The sequence below is a fragment of the Bos mutus genome, chromosome X (assembly GCF_027580195.1).
Source record: "Bos mutus isolate GX-2022 chromosome X, NWIPB_WYAK_1.1, whole genome shotgun sequence".
NCBI lineage: Eukaryota > Metazoa > Chordata > Mammalia > Artiodactyla > Bovidae > Bos > Bos mutus.
This window is the reverse complement of record NC_091646.1, coordinates 23099023-23118340: the sequence shown is the minus strand read 5'-3', so window position 1 is coordinate 23118340 and position 19318 is coordinate 23099023. Positions and strand designations below refer to the sequence as shown.

Sequence of the window (19318 nt, the reverse complement as noted above, 5' to 3'; positions counted from 1 at the left end):
GTGAGATATTGAGGCAGATCCATAGATTAAGGCGTCCCCAGAGTTCTCCAGCTGCTGAGCTGGTGACAGATTCCTTAAATCTGTTCTGCTCTTGAATAAACAAGTCTTCAGTATGTGCCCAGAGCTGCAACGGGTGTTTAAGAGGTTATGGAGAAAGCTGTAGCCTTCACTCTCAGGATGTTTAATGTCTAGTTGAGGAGAAAAGACAAATGAATTCTCCATCTCAGCACTTGGCATATAGTAGACAATCAATACTTGCTTGATGCTAGGATGAGTGCTGCTGAACAAATGTTAACTGTCCCTGAATGACAGGTGCTAAAATAATTGTGTGATACAGACTAGAATTGTTGTCTGAGCCAGAAGACAGGCAGTGGTGTGGTTTGGGAGTAGTCAAGAAGGAGGTAGAGGTTGGGTTGTTTTGTAGGTTGGGTTGGATATAGAAGTATTTTTTTTTATTGAGGTATAATTGACATATAACATGATATTAGTTTCAGGTATACTGCATAGTGATTCAATATTTGTATATACTGTGAAGTGATCACTACAATAAGTCTAGTTAACATCTGTCACCATACATAGTTACAAATGTTTCTTTCTTGTGATGAGCATTTTTAAGATCTACTTTTTAGCAACTTGCAAATATAATAATATGGCTTTATTAATTATAGTGTCCATGCTGTAGGTCACATCCTCATGACTTATTTATTTTGTAACTGGAAGGTTGTGCCTTTTTGAAGGTATTTTTTTGAAGGAAAAATGGACAGGACTTGTTAACAGACTGTTTATGTGGGGGCTGGGGCATGAAAGAGAGTAAAAAGCCAGACTAGTTCAGATCCTGGGTCACTGGGAGCCAAGCAGAAGACTATATGTTTGATCTTGGACCTGATTAGCTTAAGTTGTTAGCAAAAGATCCAAGCACAACTGCACAGTTTTTGGACTATCTGGAACTGAGGGACAAGACAATATCAGAAAAACTCATTTTTTCACCTGAGAGTCTCCAGAAGATGTAGGCCCTAGCTCCAGCTTTGCAGCCAAAAAAAACTATGTAATCCAAGGCAATTTACAATGCCTCCCTGGATTTTGATTTCCTTATCTGTAAAATGGAGTGCATTGCTATGTGGTTTTTAATGAGATAACATTTGATCAGCAACCAGCACAGTATCTGGGATTTGGAAAGAACTCTGGACTTGTTGGAATATTTTCCTTTTAGCTGTAAAGTTCTAGGATTCTGAGATTTCTTTGAAATGTGAAGAATACTTACTGTATCTGCCTTCTACGACTGAGTTTTCACTTAGTAGCTTTTCCCCCCAGCAGAGCCCACCAGTTTTTATTATGTAAAGGTCAGAATGTGAGGGAGGGAAGGTTGTACATGTTGTGTCTCAGTCTTCTCAGACTTCCTAAATTTTGAGCATTTGCAGCTTTCATGCTTGAATCAGAAAAGCCTCCATTTCGCTGACTCCAGCCCTCCACTCTGGGGAGTACAATGGGCTGGTAGCCATTAATACACAGGAAGGGAGGGCTTTGTGATATCTTAAAGCTATTGGATTTTATTTATTTCCAGTTTGTTCAACATTTGTTCCACAGATCTGGACAGTTTTAAAATGGGTGGGGATGGGGAGAGAGAAGGATGAAACCTAACTAGGCCTAGAGAAAAGGATGAACAGTTTTGCCTTTCAATATCAAACTGAGGCTCTTAATAAACCTCGAAAAGACTTGTAGGCATAATTTTGCTTTTCTGAAAACAACGCTGCCTTGACTTTCCACGTGGCATCTGAAGAGTAGACTCTGGTTTGAGAAATTGTTTCATATTTTGTGACTAGGATAGTATTTCTTTCTTTCCTTAATTGGAAAAATTAATTAAAGAAATTTTAATTTAATTTAATTAATTAAAATCTTTTAATTAAAGATATTTTTCAGGTTTGTAAAGTAATACAAGCTCAGTGTAAAGAATTTGGAATTTACAAATATTAGAATATGAAAATAATTCATAATTCTACTATTAGAATCATTGTTAATATTTTGTTTATTTCCTTTCTGTCTTCTTTCTTTTTGCACGTGTGCACACACACACACACACACGCAGGAGATCATATTGTATGTTCATCTGTATCCTCCCTTTCTCCACTTAGTTTAGGCTGCAAGCATTTTCTCATGATGTTATAGACTCTCTTAAACATGATTTTAAATAACTACAAAGCATTTATAGTATAAACGTTACTACATAAGATTTTATAATTTAGACATTGAAGTTGATTTCACTTTTTATCTAATTTAAATGATACTACAATGAGTTTCTTAGTATTTATATCTTTTGTGCATTTCTGTTTTTTTTTTTTTTTAGGGTAGTCCTTAGAGAGTTTCTGGGTGAAAAGATAAGAACACCATTAAGGCTTTGGCACATTTTGGCAAATGACCCTGTGAGAAAGTTGTATCAATTTGCATGCCCAGTAGTATTTGAGAATGCCTGACTCACTACATTGATGCAGAATACTTCACCATATTTGTGCAAGACAATATTATGGATCATTTCCATTCAAAAGGCATTTACTGAGCACCTACTATGTGTAGCATACCGGGCTAGGTATGAGACTCACCCCCCATTATGCAGTGTAAGTGCTAGGCAGATAACACACATACAAAGATGGTTAAAAATACAAGTAAGTGCAATCATATATCACTCTCTATGGCGAGGGTTGGTATCATTCAGCCTTCAAATAGCTACTTTTTGAGGAAAGACACTGTGCTAGCAAATTTTCAAACAGAATTGCAATCTCATACGTGCTTTTTAAAAAAATGCACTAATGTGAACCTTGCAAACAACAGGGGTTCAGTTGTAATAATTTACACTGTATTTCCTGATGTAAATTAAGGTCACAATGGAGAGGAATATGACAAATCCACAACTTTTCAAAAAGCAAAAACCCTATTTGGGTGAAAGGACAATTTCTGCTTTTGTCAATTCCCTTTAGAAAGTTAACCTGTTAGTTATCAGAGAAGGGGGACACAGAACACACAGAAAGCTAACCTCCTTCTGGCAGCTGGGGATAATTTGTCAGTCTCCTTTGAAATGTGGCTTTGTGCTCACTGGTGAAGGCAGCTGGAACAGCAAAAGCATGACAGACAAAAGCTGAAATCCACATGAAGAAAGGTCTTTTTCCCCCAAATTACTGCCTGAGTTAGCAACGGTCAGAACAGAAAGTACATGTATATGTTCCCAGCAACAAGCATGTCCCGAGCTAGAGAAGGCCCCTGTGCTACAGGAGCCACTGAGAATAGTAGTAGCCCTGAATGGGGCTGCTGGATAGCATTTAAACAAGCCCTCTACCCACATGAAAAATTATACCCTCAAATGTAATCCATTTAAAGCAGACATGAAATGAATGAAAGTATCATGTTTTAAAATCTAGTCAAAAGCATTTACTATTCTGAAAAGGAAGACCTACTTAATATATAGTGGACATTGTCCACTATATATTGTCTAGACATATAGAAATAGAGGTTTTAGTATATGATTTCAAGTTAAAAGGTAACCAGTGGAATTCACTAAAAATAATACTATCCAACTGGAAACAATGCAAATGTCTTTCAACTGGTGAGTGAGTACACTGGTACATTCAAGCGGTGGAATACTACTCAGCAATAAAAACAATGAACTACTGAGACATAAATCTCAAAATAATTAAAATGAGTGAAAGAAGCAGTATAAAAAGTTCTCATATTTGCTGGTTCCATTTCTATGACATTCTGGAAAAGGCAAAAGTATAGGAACATAAAACAGATCAGTGGTTACCAGGGGTTGGGAGTGAAGGATGGGGTTGATTACAAAGGGCAGCATAAGGAAGTTTTGGGGGGTGATATATATTGATTGTGGTGGTAGTTATATGACTTTTTGTATTTGTCTAAACTCATTAAACTGTATAACCCAAATAGGAAATTATACTGAATACTATTTTAAAAGGTGAATTTAAAAACCTCATAAAGATAATACTATCAAACGTGGGGAGGTGGAGAAAGAAAGGAGGTTGAGAGTAATGCTAAGTGACCTAAATCCATAGTTTTTACAGCAAGGAGTCAATAGATAAGGCTTCAAATGGATAAATTAAGAGGTAGGAGTAGAGACATATTTAGAAATATTGAAATAACCACCAGATGAATTGAAAACAGAATCTCTTAACAATGGCTGCTTCTGAGGAGTGACACTAAGGGTAGGGCAGAAAACTTTTTTTTTTTTTAATTACAAGCGTTCCTATATTACTTGATTTTAAAAAATCATTCTCATGTATTACTTTGATTTAAAAATAAAGGCAGTGGAAAATGCACTGGACTGGGAATCATGGAACCTGATCTTTAACCTTCAGTCTGCACTGATTGAATGACTCCCTTCTCTCTGAGTCTTGGTTTCTATTGATATATCCATAATATAAAGGGGTTGAACTAGATGACCTTTAAGATCCCTTTCAGACCTAAAAGAATTTATAACACCAGATGACTGGCATACCTACAACAATTCTTTATTGAACCCAAAGCTAAGAAACAGACATTCTTATTTTTAAACCTGGAAAGGACTCAATCATCAAATTAAAGACTTTTTTTAACCACTGAAGAAACCAAGACACAGAATTGTTAAAAGACCCACTTGAAATGACAGTTAATTGGCACAGAGCTAGGACTGGAGCTTAGGTCTCCGCCTGAACTCTTGCCATTGCACCACCCAACTTCTACTGGGTCTAATGGAGTTATTCCCAGGCACCAAGGCTGACAGAAATTCCTGGAGATGACACCAGACGTGAAACTCATATGCTTACATGGTTCCACTGGCCTGGGAAATGAGTCAGAATTTTGGAAGTGGTCCCTGACATAAGAATGGATGATGCAGTACCATAGGCATCCCCAAGTTGATTAAGGCTATGTTAGAGCCCCATCTGAGGACTTCACTTAACTAATGACTGGAGAATTGACCACCTTAGACAGCTCTTGCCAGCCCACTCACTTTCTTCTTTGTGCGATAGGAATCCCACCACTCAGAAATACTACCCTTTTCATTCTGATTTAAAACAATATTTTTCTCATCGGTCTTTTATCTCTACAGCCTCTAAGCGCATGATATATTTCACCGAAATCTATGAAGTATGATAGATACGTCTACTTGGAAACATTTATCAACCATCATCAAATTAAAACAATACCTGGGTATGGCTTAGCAATCCTCCTAGAAAGCGAGTTGAAACAGGCCCCAGACTTTGACCACACTATCTTCTTAGGAAAGATCTTCCATGTTGGCTAGCAAGCAAGCTGTGAGCATGTGCGTTGTGCCAAGTGTCTTGCCCATGCCCCCCCCCCTTCGCCTGAGCCTGAAGGCTCACTGGCCCCTCATCGCACAAGGTCTGAGATTTAGAGAATAAGGACACCATTATGTGGGGCTATCATTCTTCCCTGGTGGAAACAACGCTGCCCTTTGTAAGCTCCCAGCGAACTTCAAAGGGTGTGGCTATCTCTCTGTGCTCCCAGGGAAGCCTCCTTGGGAAACATCGCTCACAGTGTCCTTCTAGTACTAGAATCTTCTTCAGCTGATAAGTGAGTTAAAGAAGGAATTTTTAGGCTGCTCCCCCACAGCCCGTTGGTACTCTGTCTACCTTAGAAACAAGATTGTATTTTTTTTAGTCTTCCTCCCTTGGAAAACACTTGTTTGCCAACTTTTGTGCCCCCCTCCACTCCTGAATCAGGGCTCCCACTCAAGCCTGGCTGTCTGCCCAGTTCTGAATCTTGCCTTACCTACTGCCTGGCGTTTACTTCACAACAGCTGGCCCAGGGATATCGAGTACTTAGCCTCAGCTGCCAGCTTAGGGAAGGAGAGGCCCCTGGAGTTGAGCCTGTGACAAAGACAGCACTTGTTCCCACACCAGTATTCTCAATGTCAACAGCAGTGACAGGCTTGGTGAGAACTCCACAAGCCCAGGGATGTTTAGACATCCAGCTTCCAGACTGGCTTCGACTCTCCCCACAATGCTCTGAGGTGACTAGAAACCAGTAATAAGATTCTCCTTTTACAGTGTGGAAAGGCAAACACCGGGACACTAGGGATTTACCCAAGGGAACGATGATCGTAGTGTTCAAAACAAAAATCAGGATACCTGGTAATGACAAACACTGGTCTCTGTGACTTGCCAATTTGTTGATGTGAAAAGTGCTGTAACCTGGTTTGCTTGTCACTGAGTGATTGTGCTGGTGCCACCCAAAGTGATGGATGATGGCAAGGAGGTTGATGTGAGAGGAGGGGTGGTTCATGCCCTGTGGCGGGATGGCAAAGAGATGCTCTATCCAAGACCATCTCTCCTGGGGGGCTGCATGGCATTCCTTTCTTCCTTCCACCAACAAATGTTGACTGTAGTGGAAACACTGAGTCTTAACCACCTGAGCACCAGGGAAGTCCCAATATGTAGATGTATATATATACATACTGTGTGTATATATTTATATACACATACATACATATATACACATATATCTTCTGGTGGCAGAAATGATAAAGAATTTGCCTGCAATGCAAAAGACCTGGGTTCAATCCTGGGGTCAGGAAGATCCCCTGGGAAAGGAAATGGCAACCCACTCCAGTATTCTTGCCTGGAGAAATCCCATAGACAGAGGAGCCTGGTGGGTTACAGTCCTTGGGGTCTCAAAGAGTTGGACACGACTGAGTGACTAACTTTTTTCTTTCTCTCTCTCTATTTTTGTAATGATATCCTTGCATATCTAAAAAACTGATATGCAAGGATATCACTACATCATTCACTCACTGAGATGTGAGTGAATTATAATTTTACATCAAAAGTTAACGAGCGTTCAGGAGGGTAGTTAAATGTACAGTGAACATGCAGAAATAAAAACTTTCTTATATACCAGCAATAACCAGTTAGAAAATATGCAAAAAAGACACAAGTCATAACAGAGGTGTACATGGGAATATTACCCAGTACAAAGAGCTGGGCATCTCCTCTATATGATTCTAGGACACCCGGGGCTAGAAGCAGTGCCATGGTGCCAGTTTCCCAGGCCTATTGGCCTCTGGCCTTGGCCTTGGCCTTCTCCCTCTTGAGGCTCAAGCCCAGTTCAGGGACTGGCTGTCCAGCTCCAGGTGGTCCCATCAACTTCCTTGTTCTCTCCCCAGTCAAAATACAATTGCTCCCATAGCAGACTAGCTTGCACAAATGGTTCCCAGCCTCACTCATAGACAACTATGTATCTTTCTCCTCCCAAAGCCACTTCTTCTTGAACCACATATTAGTTCCCTTAAAGAGTACCTGCTTGAAATTTGCAAGAAGAAGAATTCTGAGCAATTTTCCCAGGGAAGATTTGTGTGGTCATTAAGATTGTGGGTTCAAGTATGGAGATTCCTTTAAAAAAAAAACTAGGAAAAGTACTATATGATTCAACAATCTCACTACTAGGCAAATACCCCAAGGAAACCATAATTGAAAAGGACACACATACCTCATTGTTCATCGCAGCACTATTTACAATAGCTAGGACACGAAAACAACCTAGATGTCCATCAACAGATGAACGGATAAACAAATTGTGCTACATATACACAATGGAATATTACTCAGCCATAAAAAGGAACACATTTGAGTCAGTTGTAATGAGGTCGATGAACTTAGAGCCTATTATACAGAGTGAAGTAAGTCAGAAACAGAAAAACAAATATCATATATTAACACACATATATGAAATCTAGAAAGATGGTACTGAGGATCCTATTTGCAAGGCAGCAAAGGAGATGAAGACATAAAGAACAGACTTTTGGACACAGTGGAGGAAGGAGAGGGTGGGATGAATTGAGACACTAGCATTGAAACATGTATATTATCGTATGTAAAATAGATAGTCAGTAGGAATTTGCTATACAACACAGGGAACCCAAATCTGGTGCTCTGTGACAACTTAGAGGGGTGGGATGGGATGGGAGGTGGAAGGGAGTTTCATGAGGGAGGGGACATATGTATACATATGGCTGATTCGTATTAATGTATGGAAGATGGCAGAAGCCAGCACAATATTGTAAAGCTGCTGCTGCTGCTGCTAAGTCGCGTCAGTTGTGTCCGACTCTGTGGGACACCATAGACGGCAGCCCACCAGGCTCCACCATCCCTGGGATTCTTCAGGCAAGAACACTGGAGTGGGTTGCCATTTCCTTCTCCAATGCATGACAGTGAAAAGTGAAAGTGAAATTGCTCAGTCGTGTCTGACTCTTTGTGACCCAATAGACTGTAGCCCACCAGGCTCCTCCGTTCATGGGATTTTCCAGGCAAGAGTACTGGAGTGGGGTGCCATTGCCTTCTCCGATTGTAAAGCTATTACTCAATTTAAAATAAAATAAATAAAGCCAATTAGATCTTCAAAAAAAAAAAAAAAAGATTACAGGTTCAAATCCCACCTCTCCACTCACTAGGAGCCTTACTTTAGTCAAATCCCTTCAGTTCTCTACCACTTTCCTTATCTGCAAAATGGGGGATAAGTGATCCTAAAAGTGATCTTCACTTTTAGGGAGATGGTGAAGCTTAAATGAGTTTATGTATGTAAAGGGTTTAGTAGAGTCAGGCACATGGGAAGATCTCAATATATAGGAGCTGCTGTCACCACTAAAACAAGAATAGTTTGTCAACAATCAAAATCAAAGGTTTCATCTCTTGTAAGCTACAGACTGCTAGCAGCAATTAAATAGGGTTTCCAGACCCCTAGAGAAGGAAATGGCAACCCACACCAATATTCTTGCCTGGGAAATCCCATGGACAGAGAAGTGTGGTGGGCTACAGTCCAAGAGGTCGCAATAAGAGTCAGACGCAAGTTAGTGACTAACCAATGACAAACAAGACCCTTGTCTTCCATCCAAGAAAGTTTCAAAAATATCAGTCTTAGTTTCAGCCTGGGACCCCAGACACAACTGCCTAGGACCCCTCAGAGTACACAGGCTCAGATATTGAACTAAGGACTTACCGCCTAGATGGACAGACAGAAGTCACCCACAGGAAACAACCAGTTTCAGTGAGAACCAGTGACAAGCTCTCAGGCACATGCATATAAGGAAACATGTATATAGAAATGTGCATAATGAAATACGTGATCTCCCCACAATGCTCCCTAAGCCCTTGGGCCACAGGGCTCTATTTATCCAGCAAAGGTAATTCAAACACCACAAAGTCATTTTTATATTCCTTTAAAGTTTGTAAAAACAAGATTCTCTTCTTCCCTTGAGCATGAATGTATGGCACCTTCACCTACCCCGCTGAGGAGCTGAACCCGGAATGAATCCAGTCACTGTCGGCAGCCTTGATCAAGTGCACGGCCCCTGCCCTCTGGGGGTTTCTGGGGCTGATCCAGGCTTGGCCTCTCAGGCACGCGAGGCAGGTAGAAGCAGTGCTTCAGAGCTCCAGCCAACGTGATGCTTGGAGGGGTCAACTCTCACCACTCCTCACCCAGTGTCCAGAGCGGGAGTGAAGAACTGCTTCACAGCCCTGGGTTTTCTCAACCGAGGGAAGTGCTCAAATCTGAGGAAGAAAATCTCAGGACAACCCGGGAACTGAATCCCGAACCCCCTTTGCAGACCTTGCGTCTGTACCTTTCACGCTGAAATGTCAACAAAATTGTTTCACCGCTGGACTAGGGCCTTGACCAATCTCTGCGGGCTGACAGAGGTGTCTTTCCATCAGAGAAGTTTCACAAGACCTGTTACATTAAGTATTAATAGAAACCTGGGCAAAGGCTGAGGAGGGGGACTGCCTAGGGGTTTTGTCACCCTACCCTCCAAAGCCTCTCAGGACACAGGGTGCTACCCTGCACATAACCTAAGGGAGTTACATTCCTTCCTTTTTTCCCTTTCCTTTGCTTTTCTTTCCCCCTTCCTTCCTTCCTCTTTCCCTCCATCCCTCTCTTTCTTTCTTTTGATAGCATACAATTTAGCTGACTCCTCTTAAAGTTTCATTTCCCTCATCTCTGAAATGCAGAGAATACCTCAAAAGACTGTTGTGAAGATAAAACTGGATAACGACTTTAAATTGTTTAGTAATATGTCATACTTAGCAAGCCTTCAATACACGTTGACTACTATTATTATTACTGGTTAATCCTCATATATTTCATCTCAGTAAATTACCATAGCTTAGTATTAATTTCAGAAAGTGTAAGTTTTATACAGTTCCCATATATCACAAGAAAAGACAACTGGAAACATTTGGCTCCCCACCCCCAGCTTTTTTTTTTTTTACTTTTTAAAGCTATTTAAACAAACATTTTCGATAGAATTTCTGAATTGGTTCATTCTACATTCAAAAAGGCACTTCAGGGAGGGTTTAAGTCAAGGCGCTCTTTGTATATCCTTTGGTAAAGAATCGTTTCGCAACATGAAGAATCACCTCTTGGTTTCTCTCTTTCGCAAGTGATTTTGCTGATTGTCTTAAAGCCAGGCAGCCACGTGCTCCTGAAGGAGGCATGCTGAAGAAATAGAAATTTCTCATGCCAGAGAAATAGAAAGACCCCAAGTCAGTTTGCTCCATACAGACAGGAAAGTCTTTGCGCTCCTCCAGGTAAAGGCTCCAGGGACCCGCACACCCTCCCTTGTATCGTTCACCTTCCTGGGTTTCTGTGGCTTTATCCCAGCCCAGACTTTAACCATTTAAGTTTGGATTCTCATTCCTGGCTCCCAGCTGGACACTTTGGCTCCATTCCCTCATTTTGCCCCTCTGCTGCCACACTTAGCTGCTCCAGATGCCTTCTGTTTTCATTTGGGCAACTGAGTGTGGTCTCCAGAACCTCTTTACCCAAAACTCTTCCCAAGGCAGCACCCTGGCTCATCACCCTGTTTGAGCTCCTCCCTTCTCCTGCAGGCTCTTCCCAGCTTCTCAGCTCTTGCTTATCTGCCTCCCAGCCTTTACTTCTTCCCTCTGCCTCTCTGAACAGCCCCAAACCTGCCTCCTTGAGGAAGGCTTTCTGGTGTCCTGCAACTGACTTAGGACTTCCTGTCTCTAAAGACTTACTGCCCTTAATTGGATGAGAGCATCCAGTGTTCAGTTAGACTCTCCTGTGTTTTTTTCTTTTATGGAATTCTAGACACCCCAATGTAGGTAAGCCTTTCCACATGCCCAGCTCTGTGCTATACTCATTTATAGACTCAATACTCACAAACTAATACTCAATCACCATTTCTTGCTAACACACTCATTTTTGTTTGTTTGTTTTGTGCAAAACACTGCATTTTCACTAAGTCCTCAAAACTCCCAGACTTGCTTATATTATTGCTGTAATAAATGGCTTCTCCAACATCTGTCCTTCTGATCTCATCCAGATGTTTTGAGGCTCAGATAGGAAGAGGGGTGGGAAAACCCTGTGGACACTATGATTGCTGCTGGGCCAAAGCACTGAATGAAGGTTTTGAGCTGATTTGACTGCACCAGTTGCTCCAGCCTCCTATACTCACTGCCTGAATCTCTACATAGAACTCCATTCAATAATCAAATGTGGTATCAGGGTTCCTTCGCAGCTTTTAGCAGAGGACAAGTGCTGAACAGGCCAAAGCCTATATTTTGACAAGATAACAATGGTCCAATGGGTTTTGTTTCTATGCCCATGAATGGGTCACTAAGCATGGCCCCAGAGAGCAAGGTGGGCCCTAGAGTGATCCATGTCCTCATGTCCTACAAAAAGAGCTTTGGCTTTTCATAAAGACTTGAAGATCCAAACAACAGCACCCAGTTGTGGGTGTGAGTGGTGATGAAAGTAAAGTCTGAAGCTGTAAAGACAAATACTGCGTAGGAACCTGGAATGTTAGGTCCATGAATCAAGGCAGATTGGAAGTGGTCAAACAGGAGATGGCAAGAGTGAACACTGACATTTCAGTAATCAGTAAGCTAAGATGGACTGGAATGGGTGAATTTAACTCAGATGACCATTATATCTACTACTACAGGCAAGAATCCCTCAGAAGAAATGGAGTAGCCATCATCGTCAACAAGAGTCCAAAATGCAGTACTTGGATGCAATCTAAAAAAAAACGACAGAATGATCTCTGTTTCCAAGGCAAACCATTCGGTATCACAGTGATCCAAGACTATGCCCCGACCAGTAATGCTGAAGAAGCTGAAGCTGAACGGTTCTATGAAGACCTACAAGACCTTCTAGAACTAAAACCCCCCAAAAACTGTCCTTTTCATTATAGGGGACAGTTGCAAAAGTGGGAAGTCAAGAAACACCTGGAGTAATAGGCAAATTTGGCCTTGGAGTACAGAATGAAGCAGGGCAAAGGCTAATAGAGTTCCACCAAGAGAACGCACTGGTCATAGCAAACACCCTCTCCAACAACACAAGAGAAGACTCTACACATGGATATCACCAGATGGTCAACACCAAAATCAGACTGATTATATTCTTTGCAGCCAAAGATGGAGAAGCTCTATACAGTCAGCAAAAACAAGACCAGGAGCTGACTGTGGCTCAGATCATGAACTCCTTATTGCCAAATTCAGACTGAAATTGAAGAAAGTGGGGAAAATCACTAGACCATTCAGGTATGACCTATATCAAATATCTTATGATTATACAGTGGAAGTGAGAAATAGATTTAAGGGACTAGATCTGATAGAGTGCCTGGTGAACTATGGATGGAGGTTCATGACATTGTACAGGAGAGAGGGATCAAGACCATCCCCATGGAAAAGAAATGCAAAAAAGCAAAATGGCTGTCTGAGGAGGCCTTACAAATAGCTGTGAAGAGAAGATAAGCCAAAAGCAAAGGAAAAAAGGAAAGATATACCCATTTGAAGGCAGAGTTCCAAAGAATAGCAAGGAGAGATCAGAAAGCCTTCCTCAGTGATCAATGCAAAGAAATAGAGGAAAACAATAGAATGGGAAAGACTAGAGATCTCTTCAAGAAAATTAGAGATACCAAAGGAACATTTCATGCAAAGATGGGCTCAATAAAGGACAGAAATGGTATGGACCTAACAGAAGCAGAAGATATTAAGAAGAGGTGGCAAGAATACACAGAACTATACAAAAAAGATCTTCATGACCCAGATAATCATGATGGTGTGATCATGCACCTAGAGCCAGACATCCTGGAATGTGAAGTCAAGTGGGCTTTAGAAAGCATCACTACGAACAAAGCTAGTGTAGGTGATGGAATTCCAATTCAGCTATTTCAAATCCTAAGAGGTTATGCTGTAAAAGTGCTGCCCTCAATATGCCAGCAAATTTGGAAAACTCAGCAGTGGCTACAGGACTGGAAAAGGTCAGTTTTCATTCCAATCCCAAAGAAAGGCAATGCCAAAGAATGCTCAAACTACCGCACAATTGCACTCATCTCACATGCTAGCAAAATAATGCTCAAAATTCTCCAAGCCAGGCTTAAATAGTACATGAACCATGAATTTCCAGATGTTCAAGCTGGATTTAGAAAAGGCTGAGGAACCAGAGATCAAATTGCCAACATCCATTGGATCATCGAAAAAGCAAGAGAATTCCAGAAAAACATCTATTTCTGCTTTGTTGACTATGCCAAAGCCTTTAACTGTGTGGATCACAACAAACTGTGGAAAATTCTTCAAGAGATGGGAATACCAGATCACCTTACCTGCCTTGTGAGAAATCTGTATGCAGATCAGAAAGCAATAGTTAGAACTGGACATGGAACAACAGACTGGTTCCAAATTGGAAAGTACGTCAAGGCTGTACATTGTCACCCTGCTTATTTAACTTATATGCAGAGTACATTATGAGAAATGCTGGGCTGGAAGAAGCACAAGCTGGAATCAAGATTGCTGGGAGAAATATCAATAACCTCAGATATGCAGATGACACCACCCTTATGGAAGAAAGTGAAGAGGAACTAAAAAGCCTCTTGATCAAAGTGAAAGAGGAGAGTGAAAAAACTGGCTTAAAACTCAATATTCATAAAACTAGATCATGGCATCCTGTCCCATCACTTCATGGCAAATAGATGGGGAAGCAATGTAAACAGTGAGAGACTTTATTTTTCTGGGCTCCAAAATCACTGCAGATGGTGACTGCAGCCATGAAATTAGAAGTTGCTTGCTCCTTAGAAGAAAAGCTATGACCAACCTAGACAGCATATTAAAAAGCAGAGACATTACTTGGCCAACAAAGGTCCATCTAATCAAAGCTATGGTTTTCCCAGTAGTCGTGTATGGATGTGAGAGTTGGACCATAAAGAAAGCTGAGCACTGAAGAATTGATGCTTTTGAGCTGTGGTGTTGGAGAAGACTCTTGAGAGTCCCCTGGACTGCAAGGAGATCCAACCAGTCCATCATAAAGGAAATCAGTCCTGGGTGTTCATTGGAAGGACTGATGCTGAAGCTGAAACTCCAATACTTTGGCCACCTCATGTGAAGAGTTGACTCATTGGAAAAGACCCTGATGCTGGGAGGGATTGAAGGTGGGAGGAGAAGGGGTCGACAGAGGATGAGATGGTTGGATGGCATCACCGACTCAATGCACATGAGATTGAGTGAACTCCGGGAGTTGGTGATGAACAGGGAGGCCTGGTGTGCTGCAGTCCATTGGGTCGCAAAGAGTCAGACACGACTGAGCAACTGAACTGAACTGAACTAGACTGAAAGACTTGGTCATCTGGCATAGATACTCTTGGCATTGTTATTTATTGAGCACTTACTATATGTTAAGTACAATACATCCACCATCTCACTTAACAGTCCTCAGGCAACCATGATACTACCCCCATCTATTGGGTGAGGAAACTGAGGCTCAGATAGATTAAGTGACTTGCTCACAATCAGAACTATCAGCCTCCAAATCTCAAAATGTGAAGCACACGTGTCTGCCTTATAGGCTGCACTCTGGGACTGATGAGTGAACACAAGTACTGGGTGGGCCAAAAAGTTCATTCGGGTATTTTGTATTATCTTACGGAGAAACTCGAATGAAATTTTTGTCCCACTCAATGACGGGAAGTGTTATCAGGTATCTTATTCCAGTCTACAGCAAGCACCACTCACATCCTATTAGTGTGGCCATTACCCTGCAAATAGGTCAGGGAGAAGATCAAAGCATGGCAGCATGTCCCATGGGAGGTCATCCTTCAGAGGTCGCACAAGGGAAGAGAATCTGACCGCGGACATTGACATAGATGAAGTCACTTTCCTAATAAATTGCAGTTGAAGTTGCATGATTCATAACACAATTACATTTCCACCTTCCTCTAAGCCCATCATTCTTAACCTTTTTGAGGGTAGAGCTCTTTGAGAATCTGAGAAAAACTTCTCTTCTCAGAAATATGTATAACCGCAAATACACAATTTTGCAGATAGTTTCAGAAAAATCCATGCAAATTTCTGTATCTCCTTTGAGAACTACAGAGCCCAAGTTAAAAACTCCTGCTTTAAGCAAACCTAATTCTATATTTTAAAAAGTGATAAATTCAGATACAATGATTCTTTTAAATCACAAACCAACCTAGGGCACAAAAACCAGGATGTGCTTTGTGAAAATTTTGTTTTCATATAACATTTTAGGAACATGACTGATGGCCTCCATGAGGTGCATTTGCAATCAACATCTCTGTATTCCCATAGAAATGCAGTCAGAAATATCAGTGGCACAGACAGCCATCAGTAGAGCTGGCCAGAACCCAGAGCTAGAAACTACATAGAGTGGTAGTAAGATTTTTTGTCACTGGAAGCTGGGCAGCCACTCAGCAGAGAGAAGTGTCTTCATCAGATGGGGATTGGACTCATAACTTGAATAGCCCCATTCAGGATATGTCAAAGGTTCTAAGACCCACATAAACCTGGAGAAGTTTCAGACCACAAGCCCGCTCCCGCTCAGCTGCAAATGGCTTCATGAGCGATACCTGATGGGGGTGAACTAAGTATATATTGGCTCGCTTACCTGAAGCCACAGTCAATCTCCTTACACTGGCCCAAGCTGTTGCAAATAGCAACCATTAGTTCCCTGCCAACCAGAGGCCCCATTGTTCTTTTACAAAAATATCAGATAATCCCAGCCCAAGTCATTCCAAGGCCATTTCCCCCTGGCTTCTTGTGTTTTGAGTGGACAGATCTTAACTGTGATCTTGAATATCATTGCTCGTCATGGACTGATATTTCTTCTTCTGCACTCAAATCCAGTGTTTGAACCCTCATACAAAGTGTGCTTAGTTACAAGGCATTGATCCAGTAGCACTTTCTCCTTTAAAAACCCTTTCTTTGAAAATAAGAGGGTGTGTAGTTATTGGGTTGGCCAGAAACTTTGTTTGGGTTTTCCATATGTGCCTATGGAAAAAAAATCCGAATGAACTTTTTGGCCAGCCCAGTGTTTGAAGGTGCACTGGATCTGGAGCCTAGTTCCTTCATGTATTCCTTCCCACCTCTCTGAGCCTCACCTCCCTCTATCAGACACATAATCTTTACTCTGCTTCTCTCACAGGCGTCTTGTGAGATTCAAATAAGATAGTGGGTGTATACTTCATTAACTGTAAAGTGTTAGATAAGCAGAAGAATTCATAACTATTTCATTTAAGTTTCAAACCAAATCTGTGGGCTGTACAGATCCTTATTGTCCTGTCTTACATTCTTGACTCTTTTGCCCTCTCCCTCCCTTTCATTCACTGAATATTTAGAGGCTGGATTATTATCAGGCACAATGTGTAGCTCAAGTAAGTGCTTACAGAATCAGAAACAGGCTGAGAAAAGTGGAATTACACTTCCAAGCTCACACTGCTAGGTGTATAAGGAACTGGGACACCCTCCTTCTACCCCATCCCCTCTGCCAAGACCACATTGGCTGACCCAAAACGCTCCCCTTCATTGGAATAAGAAATTGTTACTCACTTCTGAAAAATAAATCCTCGACACTCTTAGAGACCCGTAAGGCAGTTGGTCCTGTTTCCTCCTTGCGACTAAGTGGGTGGGTATAGGGGGCATGGGGAGGGGCTGAGGCAGGCCCCTCGGACTTGACTCCTCTGTGTGGGAACCTTTGCCGTGGTTGATGGCTTTCGGAAGATGGCTGTGTGTTCCCTCTCCCTCTCTCCTGGCCCCCCTTTTCTAATTTGCGAGTTATAAAAATGTGTCGACCCCAAACGCACCAGGTGTCTCCAACTTTCTAATTGAGCAAGGCAGACTCCTTTCCAGCCAAGAGCCTTGAAATATTTATCCGCATTTTAGTTTCACTGAATTAATGCCTTAAGCTGGTGAGCAATCCAGCTGAAGTCAATGTTCGTTTCCTAAAGTTGTCCAAGGTCTGTGTGGTATTCAGACCTGAAAATGATGACTCGACTCCAGATTGCAAACTCCCCCGAGTGCACCCTGGAGATGGAAGGCAGCCCACATTGCTTTCTGATCAGTCAGCAAAAATGATCCTCTCGAGTTCAAGGTGGGCTCAGGATTGAAGCTGCCTTGAGATAAAGCAGACCAGGCTCATTCACCCCTGGGGGAAGGCCTCTATGCAGGGGGATGTGAAAGGGCCCTCTGGTCAGGGGAGACATCTGCTCCCCTTGGCTTTGGGCTGTACCGGTTGGCAGATGAAACTCTGTGCAAATGCTGGCCAGACCAAAATGGTGCCGAGACAGCCACAGTGTTGTTTAGCAGAAAAGAAAGGAAACATCTGTAAACCCTGCCTTGGTGCTGAGCGGGGACAGCCTGCGGCTTTTCCTCATGGGCCCATGGTGGGCCAGCTCCTGACTGATCAGAATGGTTCCCTGAAACAAATGCATTCGAAAGATATTTTCCATCCCCCTTACCCCCCCACAGGAAATTCTTGTGTTTAGTCATCCTTACTACATGGGCTGAGTCAGCAAGCTCTGCTTTAACCACAGCTGCTTTCAAATAGTAAGCTAAGAAGACCAGTTAGCCGGGTGAGGAGGCTTGGCTGAAACACTTGGACAGCCGGAGCTTCAAAATCAGATGGATACATGGGTGGACTGGCAAGTTTGGCCCTGCTCATTACCTTTGAGTCCTTCTGGGTGGGCCTCAATTACTTTTTAGTATGTTGGTACTACAGAACCAGAGAGTCTCTTGGATTGCAAGGAGATCAAACCAGTCCATCCTAAAGGAAATCAACCGTGAATATTCTTTGGAAGGACTGATGCTGAAGCTGAAGCTCTAATACTTTGGCCACCTGATGTGGAGAGCTGACTCATTAGAAAAGACCCTGATGCTGGGAAAGATTGAGGGCAGGAGGAGAAGGGGACGGCAGAGGACGAGACGGTTGGATGGCATCACTGACTCAATGGACATGGGTTTGAACAAGCTCCAGGAGATGGTGAAGGACAGGGAAGCCTGGTGCGCTGCAGTCCATGGGGTGGCAAAGAGTTGGGCACCACTTAGCAGTTGAACAACAACAACGTGGTGCAATGGCCTAAGCTTCTGGCCTAGGATTTAAACCCTGGGTCTGCTAGTAAGTAGCTCTCTGGCTATAGGGCAATTGTCCCCTCTCTCTGGATCTTAGCATTCTCATTCTTATAATCAAGCCTTGGATAAAATGGCCTCTAAGGGCTTTTCCTGCTTGGATGGTCTATAACACAATCTAGGACAGATGGCCAGCTACTCTTTGCGCAATTTACCAGGGAAAGACACTATATAACCTGTTTTGGGAATCTAGCCCAGTATTTTATCCATCTGTGGTAAAAATATCTTCCCTGGGTCTAACCACAATCTGTTTTCTCTTGTTTGGACCTCTGTGGACATGGAGTACCCCCAGGGAACATTCTTTTCTAAAGATGCTTTGTCAACTCCAAGAGCCTTCAAGTCAGAGTTCTGTTAAGTCCTCTACAAACTGGGGAGACAATTGCTTGGTTTAAATGACCACAGTTTCCCTCTCATGGAATAGATTCTCACCCTTTTTTGGGGTCACTATCACTGGCTTGTGAATCTAGAGAGACTAAGACTGGGGTAGATGAACTATCCAGTGAGCAGTTAGCTCTGCGGATGGAAGAAATTCACCTCATCCAGAGCAGACACCTCACAAAAGGTGACCTAGACCCCAGAGACACATGACACATGAGAAAGGGTAGCTCTGTGTAGTGTGACCCTTGCCACTCCTGGCTCCATACCTGGACATGGATGCGGGATGATGAAAATGGTTGGCATTTACTGAACTTAATAATGTTCAATGAACAATGTGTTGTACATTGTTCTAAGCACTTTAACATGCTCCTCTGATCTCATTTAATCCTCACAACAGTATGATTATTAATATTTTACAGACTAGGAAACTGAACCACAAAGAGGTTCATCAGCCAGCTCAAGGTTAAGTAGCTGCTATTCTAACCCATGGTGCTTCCTGGGTGGCTCAG

The 19318-nt window shown here is 42.3% G+C and overlaps 1 protein-coding gene across 2 annotated transcripts in view; it reads right to left on the bottom strand.

The window, feature by feature from the left end:
* The window catches only part of PLAC1 (placenta enriched 1), an 82501-nt gene that overhangs the window by 35818 nt on the left and 27365 nt on the right, over positions 1-19318 (bottom strand). Inside the window, exon 1 of one of the 2 annotated variants that reach the window (XM_005911181.2) lies at positions 5187-5273. The exons of the other annotated variant lie outside the window; for it this stretch is intronic. The gene's annotated coding sequence lies outside the window, so the exon portion shown is untranslated. Of the gene's footprint in view, positions 1-5186; positions 5274-19318 lie in introns of those variants that run through there. 2 annotated transcript variants of the gene reach the window in all.